This window comes from Dreissena polymorpha, chromosome 6 (genome assembly GCF_020536995.1).
Source record: "Dreissena polymorpha isolate Duluth1 chromosome 6, UMN_Dpol_1.0, whole genome shotgun sequence".
NCBI classification, from domain to species: domain Eukaryota; kingdom Metazoa; phylum Mollusca; class Bivalvia; order Myida; family Dreissenidae; genus Dreissena; species Dreissena polymorpha.
Window position 1 is genome coordinate 104,516,503 of NC_068360.1, and position 10,370 is coordinate 104,526,872.

The 10,370-nt window shown below is 33.2% G+C and overlaps 1 long non-coding RNA gene across 1 annotated transcript; it reads left to right on the forward strand.

Annotated features, from left to right (window-relative positions):
- Positions 1–1,370: 1,370 nt before the first annotated feature.
- Positions 1,371–5,630, forward strand: LOC127835093 (uncharacterized). The gene is made up of 3 exons (XR_008028346.1): positions 1,371–1,444; positions 2,311–2,421; positions 5,336–5,630. It is a non-coding gene; the product is annotated as an uncharacterized LOC127835093 (long non-coding RNA).
- The last annotated feature ends 4,740 nt before the right edge of the window (positions 5,631–10,370 follow it).

Genomic DNA, 10,370 nt, shown 5'->3' on the forward strand with positions numbered 1-10,370 from the left:
TTTGTTACTATGGGCACAAGCTTGTTCTAAAAATAGTAATTTTATGGAAAAACGAAACATTTTTTTTACATTTTATTGAAAAAAATAAGCGGCATATAACATATTTGATTAAGCTACTATTAAACTATAAACATACTTCTTACGTGTGTGTAACGCAATTTAAAAATCATAGCATTAACCTCGAATAAACATGACCTACTTGAACATCGGAAATCATGAGAATGATCGTCGTTATTGTCATGGATAAGCATCGAATAAATTACAACTTCTAAAAATTGAAAAACATTAATTTTCCAGCATTGCTTGAAGGTCTTTTGTTAAAGGCACGATGCTATGAGGAGGACCGATACAATGAAATAAAGGGATATATTAAACTGTGACCACTTTAAGTCCTGATAAGTTGGACTACGGATGCATCGAAGTCGAATTCGTATTTCAATAGATTTTGAAATAAAGAGAGTCAGCTGCATTTATGACCATAGCAATATGTAAATTGTAAGAAGACCATGCATGAAACTATTCAAATTAATTACTATATTGAAAGTGCTATGTTGTATTAAAATATGAATTTAATGACACAGTGAAACAACGCAAGGCTTTGACATTTCTGTTCTTGATATATTGATGCTTGCTTTCACGAACGAGCGTTTCGCGCTCAATGTAAGAAACCGATCAAGACTGGCAGCGTCATGAGGAATTGTCAAAATTGCTAATTCAAAGAACCCTAAGTCACGAAAGCAATGTGTTTATTTCTTTTTAAATATGTGAACAATGTTAACGATGTAAAAGATATGTGCCTTAATGTCGCCTCGCATGAGTTTCGATTTGTTTTCAATATGTAAGAAATTTGAAATATGCTTCCAGTACTTATTGCGTTTTTCCCTTAAATTTATTTGTTTGAAAATAGAAACCTAAGGTCAAACACGAATATTGATTCAATTCCTCCAGATCATTCAAATGTTTTTTCGATAACATTTGGAACAAACCGTGTTGTATAACAACTGCTCAACTATTTTATTGATTCAGCTAAGAAAGTGTCATAGACGAAATGTCATACACGCCATATATGACAGTAGTTGTATTCCCATCATTTTAATTCATATCCGATTAGTTTTAAATATGTAACACAATTGTATTCAACATTCGAATCTGTGAACAGGGCGCTTAGTAATCTTACACTATGTGCACTAAAAACGCTGTCTAGAAACCATAATTGTATACATCTTCAATTGGTACGTAAATTTCGTCTATTCTACTAAAATCTGTTCATAACCATCATCATCATCATCTTCCGTTTCAACATTATGGTCATCTCAAGAACATAAATAAAAAGCATACCCATTTATTTTGTAGATGCATCTGTTTCTGCAACTCTCTCTGGCATGTTCAATAATTGCCGGATGTTCCACGCAGACACTCCCTCCGCACTGTCTGCGCCTAAGATGTATGCTTCTTGATTAAATAAACCAGTGGATAAGATTAGTTCCGAGTATTATGATATACCTCAAAACATAGACTGATATATAATCATTTAATTCACATGATATAAGAATTATATCAGGCACCTTTTTAAAGCGAGTTTATATGGTTTATATTTTGTCAAATATTTATGAATTTATATAAAATGGGTGAAAAACCTATTATACATTTATTTTAATATAAATTGAAATAAAAGTTAAGAAGAACATGTGTAACATTGTAAATAAGCCAGATATTTAATTGTGAAATCGAAAATGTCTGTACAGTCGAAATCGCCAGCATGTATATCATGCATGTACGATGTGAATCTAAATTTAGTTTAACGGCTCACTTTAAATTCCTGCAACGATATCTATTCATACGACATTCGAACACTAACTAAAAAGACGAATGCTTCGGTAATTGTAGGAACATATGTACGAAACATCTTCGTCACAATCGGCTCGGAACGCTAATTTGTCTTTGCTGCATTTTATTAAATTCTACTTAAATTTATAATTTTTCTTGCCTATTTTGTGTTATTGTAACATATTTTGTTCAATATAATACAATTTAACACATATAAAAATCGTATAATCTCGCTTTAACAGGTCGATATCAGCTTTGTGGTATGACCAACCCAGATAATTACACAAAACATTCAATAAAATCCAATACATTATAAATAGTTTTGTAATTACAATGCCAGCAACAGAGCAATATTCATATTAGCGACTATTTTGTGTATTTCTGATCTTGGGTTGTCTTATATTGGTTTTTGTTTTGTTTATCGTAAAATTCGAAATTATCAATTGGGTTGAGTATCTGAAAGCAATGAGCACGTATTTACAGGCTGCTTCTACAAGGGAAAATGGTACGAGCCCGGTTCTGAATTCCAAGACGAATGCAATGATTGCTGGTGCAACAACGGGCGTGTAGGATGTACGCGAATCGACTGCGAAAGTATGAAATCATCTTCATGCTTTAAATAGTAATTTTATACCAGAGATGAAGAAGTTTTCAATATTGCACTACTTAAATTATATTATTCATAACATGCACATCATCAATTATATTTAGGCCTTTTTCAGCCGGATCTACTGGTCCATTAAACGGACCAATTCCCAGAGCGGAATGGTAAAAAAATAAATCATAATTCGATTTTTTAAGAGGTATCTTGTGATAACCATATCTTAATTTTATATCAATTACATCTATTAAAGTGATATTATGCGCATGTTTCACTGTTAAATTCAACAGGTAAAAAGAGTTACTTAAAATGTGGTAACTGACCAATTATCTGCAACTTATCATGCTACCAGTTGATTATCAAAAATATATATTATATTCAAAATTTCACATGACTGTACAGTCAACTAAGCTGAGCAAAACTTTCTTTTTATTAGGATCGGAGTAAGTGTTTGTGTGTCGTTTGAACGATTCGCACTAAAACTAAATTTCGATGAACATCGTACATGCATGATCAGTTGTCAAACGAAAGTACGGTTGATATTCAAATGCATTATTTTTCTCTTTCCGGGACATTGTTTAGTATGTTGATGCTGCATTAACAAAACTAAGTGTATATGAAGTGAAAATACCAAAAAATAAATAACGGTTACTATAGACATATCATATACTGTTTGATGGGCATAATATCACTTTAAAGTATATAACTTTAATTTGTAGAATAGTGTTCGTAATAATTTGTGTTATTATAGACAATACCAGAATTGTTCAATTAACCGCCGCCATATTGGCTTTTACCGCTACCAGTACGGTACTGCAGAATCTGGTACACTACAGCGTTCATAGATCTCACAATAAACAAAGATAGTTAACATTTATCACATCGTTTAAAAAATAAATGTTAACTAAAAATAAGAAACGCTAGATTTCTAACATTTGTATCTCTGCAACAACATTCAGTGAAAATACAACATGTTTAAAACCGAAATATACTTCATATATCAGATAGCAGCGTAATTTTGATTAATCTATATACAACAAATAATGATGACGCCATTTTCTATTACACATTAGAGGATACTATTAAAGACTACGAAGACGAACATTAAAAATGCGAGGTAACTTTAATGCCGCTTTAGACTATAGATGCGACTAATCAAATAGAAAGGATAATTCTAACCATTAAACATCCAAAATATACATAACAGTAAATTATGATCTTAGTGATATATTCAGAACAAAAATCCAATAGCAAAAGTGTATACAATTGTACTTCTTTCAGTTATGCCTTGCTTAAAATACAATTATTTTTTAATTGAATGTAATTATTCGAATATAAGTTTAAAGATTATATCAGCCTCTTACGTCTGAAGTAAACTTTGTGATTTTGTAGCGTAACTAGTTTCGAAGATATTATTTAGCGAAACTTAAAAAGATGTTTTGCCGGGGTACAAAGTTTTAATGAAAGTCAAATATCTGTCTTTGTTTGAAAAATAATTATTATTATTTTATAAAAACTTATATTTCCGGAGATACTCATTAAGAACATTGATAAGATTCAAAACAGATGATGATTTTTTATTAATGAATAGTACATATCTTTGTTTTTCTAAACATTTATTATTTCGTTATTAATATTTCTTATTTATGTATCATTTTTAAAGGTAATGCAAAAATCTATGGCCGAAATAAATTTTGCGATATTAACTCCGGAAATAACACTTATGTGTTGTTTGAATAAATATCTGTATTTAAAAATCGCCGTTAAGCTAAAACAAAAATCTCCAGCCGGAAATGAATGTCTTGAATTGTGTGATTTTAAATGAACTAGAATAGGAGATATTCTTAAGCGAAAATGCGTAGGCTGTCATAACATAACAGAGTTTTTGTATTGAGGTTATATTTAATTTATTTTTCCACAAAACAGCGGACATTTGGCCCAAAACAATTACCCAATCCCAAAATTGCATTTTTCCCACAATGGCAAGAAAAAAGGCCTGATATTGTTATTTAGTTGCAGTGCATACATTATTTTGTTCGTAAATTTCACTGCAGTGACATTGCTCACTGAATAAATTACGTTGAACAATTTTACGAAGCTGCGGGGATTTTGGATCGTATATTCTTTTAATTATATACTTAGATATAAAAGCTTCACTGTTGAAAAATCAGTGTCAAATTCAACTTTTTTTTAAATGATGGGCGATTTGTCTTCACGATCATTTTTTTTATTTATAAATTATTTCCAAGAAAGCATGGAAACATTTTGCACATTGTATTATATAAATAATTGTACAATCTGTAAGTTCTAACCAATGACATTTGATTCTTCATTATTGAAGCAATTGTAAAAACTCACATATCTTAATGTGTGTATATATTTGTAATATTTTATTATTTCATCTGAATCTTATAACACGCCGTTGTAAATAAACACCTGCACAAGCATTGGCATACTCGCATGCATATGTTAATGAAAAGAGCGATCATTACATTGTATTGCATTGATGCATTTTGTTGGCTGGGGAAGATAATAATTCAAGAATGATCAAAGCAAATAATATTTCACGATATGCCCATTTTGATTTTTTTTATATTATTCTAAATTTTTGCACAATATTATATATTATTTGTGCATGTGTTTTCTTGCGGCATAAGTAGACAAGTGTCTCTTTAATTGTGAGTGTGCTCGTTTACATTGTGAGTATACTCGTTTCAATTGTGAGTATACTCGTTTCAAATGTAAGTTCACTCGTTTAAACTGTCATTGTACTCGTTTCAATTGTAAGTGCACTCGTTTCAGTTGTGAGTGTACTCGTTTTAATTGTGATTGTACTCGTCTTAACTTTTAATGCTTTTGTTTCAATTGTGAGTGCACTTGTCTCAATTGTTAGTTAACTCGTTTTAGACAAACCAGGCGTGTGTCCTGAGCCAGGCATTGGGCTATGCTGGGAAGAGTGCAGTTCCGATCGTGTCTGTCCGTATAAAAAGAAATGCTGTTTCAATGGCTGCGGACATACATGTGAACAACCAAACAATTAACAGCGTTTTCCGATTTTTGTAGATGTGACCCTTTTCAATATAATGAATGGATGTAACGTTACATTATTTAAGTAAATTTGTATGTACAAATGACAATGTACGTATGTATACGTTGTATTAAACTGTCACTTCTACCAGTTTCTGTTGTGTTCTGTTCGGTAACGATATGACAAAAATTGAACCAACCCAAAAACATTTAATATAAGTAAAAACATCATATGATCGCTGTGATGTACAGTGGAGGAAGTGTTTTTATCTTGTTTGAATAAATAAATACATAAATAAATAAAATAAATAAATAAATTTTACCCCTTAATTTTTGTGATTACACATAATGGTTGTATAGGTTTTTATTACAAAATAGGTGTGAACCAAGCCTAAGTATTGAACGTGGAAAATGAAAATTCTTTTGTAAACAACCATGTTCTCAGTGTGTCTTCCAGTGTTGCATCATTAATTTGTGTTTATTAAAAATCGCATATTTTTTTCCAAACTACTGTACAATTTTTATTCACCTTTCTGAAAATGTAAGTAATTGATGTGAGATTGACACTGCAGTAGACATTTATCAAATAAATGCATGTTTATTTTTCAATAAAAGTTGGGTACAAAGAAATTAAGTATGTAACAAAAAGTGTATAGACAGAAAAAAACGTGCTCATATATAAAACCATCGATAGCTCTATATAAACATCCGGGAAGCAAAAATGATGTTAACAATAAGGTACATGATATTTTTAATAAAAAAACATACAACCGTTTTAAAAATAGTTTGTTTATCGTACTGCAATTAATAATGCTGGTTTCAGTTGTTACTTTGTGTTAACCCCATGTATGCCTAGCGTCTAGAAAAAAAGGCCTTGGCAAATCGCGTAGACTCAGATAAGAGGCCGCATGATGCGGTGTCTCATCTGGGTCAGCGCTGTTTGCCTAAACGAATTTCTGTAAGAAATATTCTAAATATAGAATAAAATATACCCAACATCCCTAAAATTGAAAATAAATTGATCCAATTTTGCAGGATGTGAGAGTCAACTAGACATAAATGGGTTAAAATAACTTTTTTTTTCAAAACGCATAACTGATCAAGGTGTTGCATAACTATGTAATAATGATAAGATATGTATTGCAGTTTCTGTTTATTCAATCTCTAAAAATACAAAAAAAAATATTGTTATGGGAATATTTTGACTGTTTTGTGGATATTTACCTCAACTTGTGTGTATTTGTAGACACATTAATTGCATGCCGAAAACAATGAAACAACTATTCGTTTTAGTTAGGCGTTGAACACGCCTATGTTCAGTAACATGACGAAAACAGAGTGGATATGTTGGTAATTTTTACATTTTTTCAAAATCATCAGCAAGGTATCGTACCGGGTAATGGAGTTGCTTCTCCTCTCTCACAGCGTACTACCTGTTCGCCGGCAAACTCACCTCTTTCATCGGCCTATAACAGTAATTTTCTGACTATTTTACTAAAACTAGAATCTTTTGAATGTAAATTGGTCAAGCTGAACAAAAATAAGTGTGATTTAAGCAAAATGTCCAAAAACGTAACTGAAGTTGAAGCCAGAATGTGCATTATTGAAACGAACTTCTCTAAACTCGAAACCAAAATTAACGATATCGGAACAAGTCGTCAGTTTGAAAGTGAGGAATGTCATGATTTTAAAGTAAAACTGTCCCAAATACAGAACACGCATTCGACCGACCTTTACCAGCTGGTCACACTTTGAACAGAAATTCTGGACTTGAAATCAAGCAACGTGTCACTCTCTGACGACTTTTCAGATATTAAATCACGCCCAATGCGGGATAATTTATTGTTCTTAAACTTTGATAAAGAAGCATCAGTTGAAAGCCAAAAAACTTAAAATTGTGTTGATAAATGTTTAAGTAAGTTTTTGGTAAAAATGAGCTTTCAATACACAATTCCCGCAGTGCCAAGTTTTAATTCGTCCTCGAATTCGAGACAGAGCACAATGAATTACTGATCCTGACGAACCCACGGGCAAGTTCTATGGAAAACTGTACCCGCCACGGCCCCACGTTGGGCGCCATTGTTACCGTATTGGGTTCTTATGTATTTATTGGCGGTAGGTTGCAGCCAATTTCCAATACGTGATAATCAAGGTGGTTACAAAAACAACCCTGCAATGAACCAAACATATTTCAAATAATGATCAATATTGTGAATAACAAGGATAAACAATATAATAAATGGTTTACACACAGATATGGTTTACAAACAGGTTACAGGAAAAGCGCAGTCCCATCAGTATCCAATTTGTTATTGTCAGAAAACCGCTTTTAAGCAAACTGCTTTCATGCGAACGCTGGCTGATCTGGATTCAAACTGGCCACACTCGCCTTAATGACTCTTTTACTGTGACACAGTTCATTTAACTTTAAAATGATATGAAGTACTAAAATAGAAAGAAGAAAGAGTACAAACCAGTAAAGAGTTTGTAATCAATGTTGAATTTCAGGACAGCTTGGTGATCAGCAAATCCCCTATGATATGTTGATATCGGGTATAATAGTCATGCAATAGGTCGCAAAATGCTCCAATACAATTTATACAGCATAATGTGACTTATATTGATAACTAAAATACCAGTATGCCAGTTTTGCCGTGTCAAGCTGTCAAGATTCAGAAAGCCCTTCATTCATATCGAATATGTCCTTCGAATTCCAGCCATTGTTGTCATAAGCGGAGATTAAGTGAATAAATAACACAAATATCCTATATGACAGTGTCTAAATAGCCAAACAAGCCGATTTTTGCTGTAATAAAGTTTTGACACGAGTGTCAACATTCTTTCATGGGCGCGGCCATTTTTGTATGTTGGGGCACGAAATACAACTCTGCTAGGAGAATGTTATCAATAATAATCAGCGAGGAAATCAGATTAGAAAAATCAAGTTATCTCAATCGGACTGGCTCGGTCTTTTACATAGGTCGCAATTGTGAAGAATTTGTTCATGGTATGATAACTTAGACGAGCTGCTGAAGCAGCATCTTCAAAAACGTGTGAAAAGTAGTTACATTCACAGAGTGGGTAAGGTTATCGTAACAAATATTTGTAGCATATAATCTCCTCAATAATATATTTGATTTGCTCGCCTAACTTGCTATCACCATTTGATTTCGTGCACAGTTGTGAGTAGCATATAAAACAATAATGATACTCTCCCAGTCGTAAATAAGTGCAGTCACCAAATGTCATCATCGAAAGAAGTCAACGTAAATTGTATATGAAGGCCTGTTAAACAATCACGACCAATCATACCTTAATATATAGGTATTACTTTTCAAAAGCTGTTGGAAAGGGAGAAATGATTATGATAAAATGCAATGTTTTAATGATTAATGGCCAAAATATTTAAAGAAAACAAACTGAAGTTTAAAAACATAATCAACCTACCACCGAAAATACCGTACTATCAGGGTGACATTTCAGTGCAAATGAAGCGTTGCTATTTTTGTTTAATAAAAACTGTTATTACAAGCGCGTTTGACCTTCATCACCTGGGATGAAAGTGTTGTCAGCCTACCGGATCCGAGTATCTTGTCTGTAATGTACCCAAGGCTTTTTATTGTATTAGCGACGAAGCAACTTCTGAGGGATTATTGATGATAACATTAGGCTGCCTACTCCCTTTGTGTACTTCCTTCCTTATTCACAACGGATACCCAAGAGACATTTAACGTCTTTCGTTTCAACATACAAAACAGAATATATTGGAAAAAAGTGGGGGAGAACGACGACGACTACTACTACGACGACGACGACTACTACGACGACGACGACTACGACTACGACGACGACGACGACGACGACGACGACGACGACGACGACGACGACGACGACGACGACGACGACGACGACGACGACGACGACGAAGACGACGACGACGACGACGACGACGTACGACGACGACGAGATCGACGCACGACGACGACGACGACTGCGACGACGACTACGACGAACGACGACGACGACGACGACGACGACGACGACGACGACGACGACGTACGACGACGACTGACGAGCGAACTACGCCGTGACTACTACTACTACTACTACTACTTACTACTTCTACTACTACTACTACTACTACTACATACTACTACTACTACTACTACTACTACTACTACTACTACTACTACTACTACTACAACTACTACTACTACTACTACTACTACTACTACTACTACTACTACTAATACTACTAATACTACTACTACTACTACTACTACTACTACTACTACTACTACTACTACAACTACTACTACATACTACTACTACTACTACTACTATCTACCTACTACTACTAATACTACTAATACTACTACTACTACTACTACTACTACTACTACTACTTCTACTACAACTACTACTACTTCTGCTACTACTACTACTACCAAACAAGTATAATATATATAAAAAGTGATGCTTATAAGGAACATTGACGAACACACAGTAACTGTTGTTAACCTGTCGCTTGCTCTCTTCCAATGGGTTAAAACGCAATGTAATCACATTAACTATATGTCTGTATTTCATATGTATTTTAGATCAAGAAATAATAAATTTATAAATTTGGTATTGTGTTACGTATATATTCTTATTAAGGTCGTATCAATCGCAGTTTTCGACTTGCGTATAGGAAAAATGCACAAGACACTGACTACGCATGAACAAGGCAGTTATTGGCTATGAACATCAATATTCGACTTTTTATTAGAATTCATATGATAAGATTTTTTTAGTCGACTAATGTAGTTACCAATAAGCGAACTACAATGTGCTTAGATATGTTTTTTAATCAGACGCGTATAAATGTCCTCTTTTGCAATCTTTTCAGGTTATAACTATTATTATTATTCTT